This window comes from Neofelis nebulosa, chromosome 5 (genome assembly GCF_028018385.1).
Source record: "Neofelis nebulosa isolate mNeoNeb1 chromosome 5, mNeoNeb1.pri, whole genome shotgun sequence".
Lineage (NCBI taxonomy): Eukaryota > Metazoa > Chordata > Mammalia > Carnivora > Felidae > Neofelis > Neofelis nebulosa.
The window spans coordinates 91,650,817-91,658,353 of record NC_080786.1 but is presented as its reverse complement, the minus strand read 5'-3'; positions in this window follow the sequence as shown (position 1 = coordinate 91,658,353).

Below are 7,537 nucleotides of genomic sequence, written 5' to 3'. Positions count from 1 at the left end.
TCCCAAATGATTGGAAGCAGCCTTCATTAGAGACCACCCTCCATGACCCAAGCCCACCCCACTTTCACATAAAAGAAAAAGACCCCTGTAGCCTCGGGTTAGTTGCCTCCCCTGGACCTGCACACTCTCCCTACTTGAGAGTGTACTGTCTTAATGAACTGCTTTGTGCTTTGCTACTTTCCTTCTGGCTGTCTTTTTTTTAATGCTTATTTATTTATTTTTAATTTTTTTTAATGTTTATTTATTTTTGAGAGAGAGTCAGAGACAGAGACAGAGTGCAAGCAGGGGAGGGACAGAAGGAGGGGGAAGAAACAGAATCCAAAGCAGGATCCAGGCTCTGAGCTGTCAGCACAGAGCTCTATGCGGGGCTCAAACTGATGAACCACAAGGTCATGACCTGAGCCAAAGCTGGACACTCAACCGACTCAGCCACCCAGGCGCCCCTGGTTGTCTTTAATCAAGCACAGATCCTCATGTAAATCTTCCACGGGGAATCCACGAACTAAGACCTCCATTCATACAATGCAGACTCTCCCACCAATAACAGTTGCATGGCATTAGCTTTCCACAGCAGACCACTTACCCAGTCCCAGGCCCCATGAATGAATCTCTTTCCTGACCAGAGTTCTATCCCACACCATGGTGGTCTTCAGTGAGTTCATATGTTTTAACTTTCTCCATGCAGCATTCTGTCATCTGCTTTACCTCTATAGCTATGAAATGTCCAATCATAAACTGTCAGAGTATGGGGTAGGGTGCTGCCCACCAGGTCATCATTTCTGGCTGCTTCCTTGAGTGTTTAATGGAACCTTCAGCTCTACAGGAAACTCTGCTCTTGGTGGCATAGTACATGGGGTAGAAGGAGGCTCCCTCTGAACTGCACTTGGTCTCAAACTAGTCTGTGACCCAGAATAAGAAGGGATTCTCAGGGAAGGAAAGAGACATTCTGCAGGGCTCCCCACCTGAAAGGGTAAAGTTCACCTTAGAAATTCTGCTGGAAAATTTGATGGACCCAATCAATAAATCATCTAAAATTCAAGGAGATTTGTTCTTATCACAAAGAAAAATATGGTCAGAATTTTTTCTTCTCAAAACAGCCTAAGTCACTCTTTGGAAAGGAAGTTTGATATTTACAATTATGGGTTTCTTAATAATCAGTTGGCAACAATTTTATAAATCAAGAATGGAGACAGAATTAAACACTCAAATATGAGTTTGGTACATCATGGTTAAGGTCAATACCATGACAGTAAAATAGTTAATCTTGGGTTCACAGCTGTGGGGTAAAAGAGAAAAAAATAGTTGATTTCCTGAAAGCTAAACACTAGGCTCTCTCTCTAATCCCAGACCACATTATCCTGATAAATAAGGAAGTTGTGCTTATTAACAGGAGCTTAATAAGATTGCATCCCCCCATAAGTATCCTGAAGACATTGGCAGCTTTCCTCTCTAGCAACAAACTGTGGTAAGCAACTCACAGTCATTTCCTGCCCTGTCCTTGACTCCTGGCTGCAGCCTGTGGACATGGATGACCAGGGCATGGAGCTACATGATTCATCTATCTTCTAGCGTATGGATATGAAGGCAGCACCATCTCACAGGAAAGCACAATTTTGTTTTTTAATTTTGTTTAATGTGCTTCTGGAACAGCACAAGCTGTCCCTATTCTGAGGCTGGAGAATTTGATTTCCTCTCTTGCCTGTGGAAATGGTCTCAGTGTCTGACCCTATTTAATCACAGAATGTTAATACTAACCTAAGATGGCTGACTGGAGGCCCTCCCTGGGCCATGGCAGAGAGCAGTGCTAATCTTTCTCACTGAACCTAAACCCAACCTCAGAATACAGAACTCTTGGCAGCCCCACCAATCAGAGTAGGCATGTCTGATTAAAATCACCACATATTTCCTCAGTTAAACAATGCATATTATTTTTTCACTAGGAGAGGAAAACACATTACTGTTTTAACAGCACTGGAATTCTACTAAGGGAAGAGAACAACTAGCAACAGTGATGTATACTCTTCTGACACTCTTTTCAAGGGCTACTTTCAAATCCCCCCGCCAAATCCCTAACTCCTCAGTCAGAATCGAGTATATTATATATTTATATTCCTGCAGCCTTGGGGGAATGAAGGAAGAAGGGTGGTGCCTATTGTGGAATGAAGCACAGAGGAGACAGGACCACAGATGCTGAAAGAAATGGTAGAAGCCAGGAAACAGTAGAGAGGCAGGCTGCAGTGTGGATAAACTCAGAGAGAGCAGACACAAGAGAATCCTGCAGACAAGGGGGCAGGGAACGGGGAAATAGGTGGATTGGGGCTGAGGGCCTTGGAGCTGATATATGGGAAGAGGTTTTCCAAGTAGTAGATATTTATTTGTTTAACACATCTGTGGTGATAATTCATGTATAATCTAGTACCTTGACTTTTTTTGCAAAATATAATCTCAGAAGTACTTTCTATGTTAATAATACAGTATCTTCAAAAATATCATTTCCAATGGTGTCAGTATAGTCTACTGAGCAAATATGCTCTGGTTTATTTGATATTTCCCCATACTAGACTATTTTAAATACATTCAAACTTTTAGCTATAAAGGATGATAATGCTATGAATATCTTTATCTATAAAGTTTTTTTTATCATAGGGTAATTCCCTCATGGTGCATTATGAGCAATGGAATTTACCTGGTCAAATGGTATGAAATTTTTGCACTTTTGATAAATATTGATATAGTTTCTATTTCCACCAATACTGATGGGTATCCCAGTTACTCTGCACAAGGGAAGCTGTCTATTAACTTCCACTTATTTCCTGGAGGGAGATGTTCTTAGACTGACAGGTATTTTTAGAGGATTACATTCTTAGAGGTATAATTGCTAAGTCAAAAGGTACACATATTTGAATTTGGGGGAGACAATGCCAAATTGCCTTCCAAATAGGCTATACCATTTAAACTCTCAACCACAATGTTAATATATCAACCACATATATTCATTTCTCCTATCGTTGCAGACTATGGGTACTTTGCCCATTATTCTATTAAGTTGTTCATATTTTATTTGTTGATTTACAGAAGGCCTCTAAATATTACCAAAATATATTGTCTGTAATATATATTGCAAATGTTTCCTTTTTGTCTTCTTTGTTTTTAATGGCTCGTATTGTACAGAGATTTTTTTTAATATATGAAATTTATTGTCAGATTGGTTTCCATACCACACCCAGTATTCATCCCAAAAGATGCCCTCTTCAATGCCCATCACCTACCCTCCCCTCCCTCCCACCCCCCATCAACCCTCAGTTTGTTCTCAGTTTTTAAGAGTCTCGCCTAAATGTCCATCAACTGATGAATGGATAAAGAAATTGTGGTTTATATACACAATGGAGTACTATGTGGCAATGAGAAAGAATGAAATATGGCTCTTTGTAGCAACGTGGGTGGAACTGGAGAGTGTGATGCTAAGTGAAATAAGCCATACAGAGAAAGACAGATACCATATGTTTTCACTCTTATGTGGGTCCTGAGAAACTTAACAGAAACCCATGGGGGAGGGGAAGGAAAAAAAAAAAAAAAAGAGGTTAGAGTGGGAGGGAGCCAGAGCATAAGAGACTCTTAAAAACTGAGAACAGGGGCGCCTGGGTGGCGCAGTCGGTTAAGCGTCCGACTTCAGCCAGGTCACGATCTCGCGGTCTGTGAGTTCGAGCCCCGCGTCAGGCTCTGGGCTGATGGCTCGGAGCCTGGAGCCTGTTTCCGATTCTGTGTCTCCCTCTCTCTCTGCCCCTCCCAGTTCATGCTCTGTCTCTCTCTGTCCCAAAAATAAATAAAAAACGTTGAAAAAAAAAATTAAAAAAAAAAAAAAACTGAGAACAAACTGAGGGTTGATGGGGGGTGGGAGGGAGGGGAGGGTGGGTGATGGGTATTGAGGAGGGCACCTGTTGGGATGAGCACTGGGTGTTGTGTGGAAACCAATTTGACAATAAATTTCATATATTGAAAAAAAAAAGAGTCTCTTATGCTCTGGCTCTCTCCCACTCTAACCTCTTTTTTTTTTTTCCTTCCCCTCCCCCATGGGTTTCTGTTAAGTTTCTCAGGATCCATATAAGAGTGAAAACATATGGTATCTGTCTTTCTCTGTATGGCTTATTTCACTTAGCATCACACTCTCCAATTCCATCCACGTTGCTACAAAGGGCCATATTTCATTCTTTCTCATTGCCACGTAGTACTCCATTGTGTACAGAGATTTTTAATGTTTGTATATAGTCAGATCCATCTGTCTCTCCCTTTTGCCACTTATGGGTTTTTTGCTTGTTTGTTTGTTGTTTTACTTTTTAAAATTTAAATCCAAGCTAGTTAATATATAGTGTAATAATGATTTCACAAACAGAATTTAGTGATTCATCACTTACATATAACTCCCTGTGCTCATCCTAACAAGTTGGCAACTATGTTTTTATCTACCTTAGAAGAGTCTTACCAATCCCATGATTATAAAAATACTCTCCGAAGTTTTAGTGTAATGATTTTTTTATATTTAGCTATTTAAACTGTATGGAATTTCATTTTGTGTATGTTGTGAAGAGTGATTTTATTTTTTCTAAAATATATGAGCAATTGTCCGTTTATCACAAACTAAATCCGTAGTCTTCTTAGATCTAGTTTTATGTCCTCTAATTACTAACTTCATAATAGGTTTTGTTCTTCTGGAGGAAGATATCTCCTTGATATCTTTCCTATTTTAAAATGTTATTGTTTATTCTTATGTATTTATGTTTTCTTTTTTGTTGTTGTTGTTGTTTCCTTTTTTTTTTTCGTTTTTTATTTATTTATTTTTTTAATATATGAAATTTACTGTCAAATTGGTTTCCATACAACACCCAGTGCTCATCCCAAAAGGTGCCCTCCTCAATACCCATCACCCACCCTGCCCTCCCTCCCACCCCCCATCAACCCTCAGTTTGTTCTCAGTTTTTAACAGTCTCTTATGCTTTGGCTCTCTCCCACTCTAACCTCTTTTTTTTTATGTTTTCAAATAAACTTTAGAATCATCTAGAAAAGGATTACTTTTTTATTTCTGTTTTATTTATTTGTTTTGAGAGACAGAGACAGAGACAGAGAGAATCCCAAGCAGGTTCTGTGCTGTCAGCACTGAGCTCAATGTGGGGCTTGAGCCCATAAACTGTGAGATCGTGACCTGAGCTGAAATCAAGAGGTGGATATTCAACCAACTGAGCCACCCAGGCATCCCAGGATTAATTTTTTAAAAAGCAACTAATTTTCATTGAAATTACACTAAATTTATATGTCAAATTGGGGACAAATAATATACTTTGGTAATATACCCTATTAATAATATTAAATCTTTCTATGCATAAAATGATATCACTCTCCATTTGTTTATTGGACTACTTCTCTATTTTTATTGATATCTTCACATTTTTCACTTTGTCTTGGTTATTTTTAATAACAACTTTATCTAGATAATTCACATGCCATAAATCCATCTTTTTAAGGTGTATAACTCAGTGGTATTTAGTATATTAATAAAGTTGTTAATTCCAGAAAATTTTTATCACCCCTAATAGAAACTCCATATCCATTAATAGTCACTCCTCATTCCCCTTTTCCACCTAGCTCCTGGCAACTTTATGTCTTATGGATTTGCCTATCCTGGACATTTCATATAAATTGAACTAAACAATGTATAGCCATTTGTGTCTGGCTTCTTTCATTCTGTATGATTTCAATATTCATCCCTGTTATAGGATGCTATCAGCACTGTACACCTTTTTATTCCAAATAAACTCCATTAGTTGGAGATACCATATTTCATTTATCCATATATAAGTTGAGAGACATTTTGGTTGTTTCCACTTTGGGCTATTATGATAACACTGCTATGAATACTTATATACAAGATTTTGGTGGACATACGTTTTTAATTCTTGGGCATACACCTAACATCTAGGTATATACAGTTACACTTACACATACTACTGGGTCATACGATAACTCTATAACATTTTGAGGAACTGTCAAAGTGTTTTCAAAAGTGACTACACCCATTGTACATCCCCACCAGCAATTTATGACAATCCAAATTTCTCCCCCTCCTCACCAACACATGTATTTTCCATCTGTTTTATTACAGCCATTTTAGTGAATATGAGGTTGTATCTCATTGTGGTTTTGATTTGCATTTCCCAAAGGACTGATGATGCTGAGCATCTTTTTATATGCTTATTGACCATTACTCCTGTGTTTTCTTCTAAGAACTTTATAGCTTTAGCTTTTATTTAGGTCTGTGATCTATTTTAAGTTAAAATTTTTATATGGTGGATCTACCTTCATTCTTTTGCATGTGCCATCATGTTTTCTCAGCAGTATTTGCTGACAAGACTATTGCTTCACCTGTTGAATGGTATTGACACCTTTGTCAAAAATCAGTTGTCTACTAGGTATATACCCAAAGGGCACAAAAAGACTGATTTGAAGGGATATGTGCACCCTGATGTTTATAGCAGCATTATCAACAATAACCACATTATGGAAATAACCTAAATGTCTGCCGACTGATGAAAGAAAATGTGCTATACATATACGATGGAATATTACTCAGATGTCAAAAAGAATGAACTCTTGCCATTTGTAATGATGTGGATGGAGCTAGAAAATATTATGCTAACTGAAATAAGTCACTAAAAGAAAGACAAATGCCATATGATTTCACTCTTGTGTGGAATTTAAGAAACAAAACAGAAGAACATAAGGGTAAAAAAAAGAGAGAGGCAAACCAGAAAACAGACTCTTGACTATAGAGAACTGAGGGTTGCTGGAGAGGAGGCAGGTGGGGGATGGGTTAAATGGGTGATGAGTATTAAGGAGGGTACTTGTGATGTGCACTGGGTGTTGTATGTAAGTAATGAGTCACTAAATTCTACACCTGAAACTAATATTACACTGTATGTTAACTAACTGGAATTTAAATAAAAAATTGGAAAAGAAAAACATCACAAAGAAAAAGGAAAAGAAAAAGAAAAAAAAATCAGTTAACCACAGGTTCATGGGTTTATTTTTTGGACTCTCCATTCTATTCCATTGATCTGTATGTCTATTCTTATGCCAGTAGTTAGTACATGATCTTGATAACCGTAGTTTTGTAGTAAGTTTGGAAATCAAGAAATGTGAGTCCTCAACTTTGTTCCTTTTTTTTAAATTTCTTTTTTATTTATTTTGTTTATTTATTGTTGAGAGACAAAAACAAGAGTGCAAGCAGATGAGAGGCGAAGAGAGAGTGAGGCACAGAATCCGAAGCAGGCTCCAAGCTCTGAGCTGTAAGCACAGATCCTGATGTGGGGCTTGAACCCACAAACTGTGAGATCATGACCTCAGCCACAGTCGGACACTTAACCATCTGAGCCACCCAGGCACCCCTGTTCTTTTTCAAAACTGTTTTGACTATTCTAATTGCCTTGCAATTCCATATGAATTTGAGAATCAACTCATCAATTTCTGTAGTCAACTGAGATTCTGA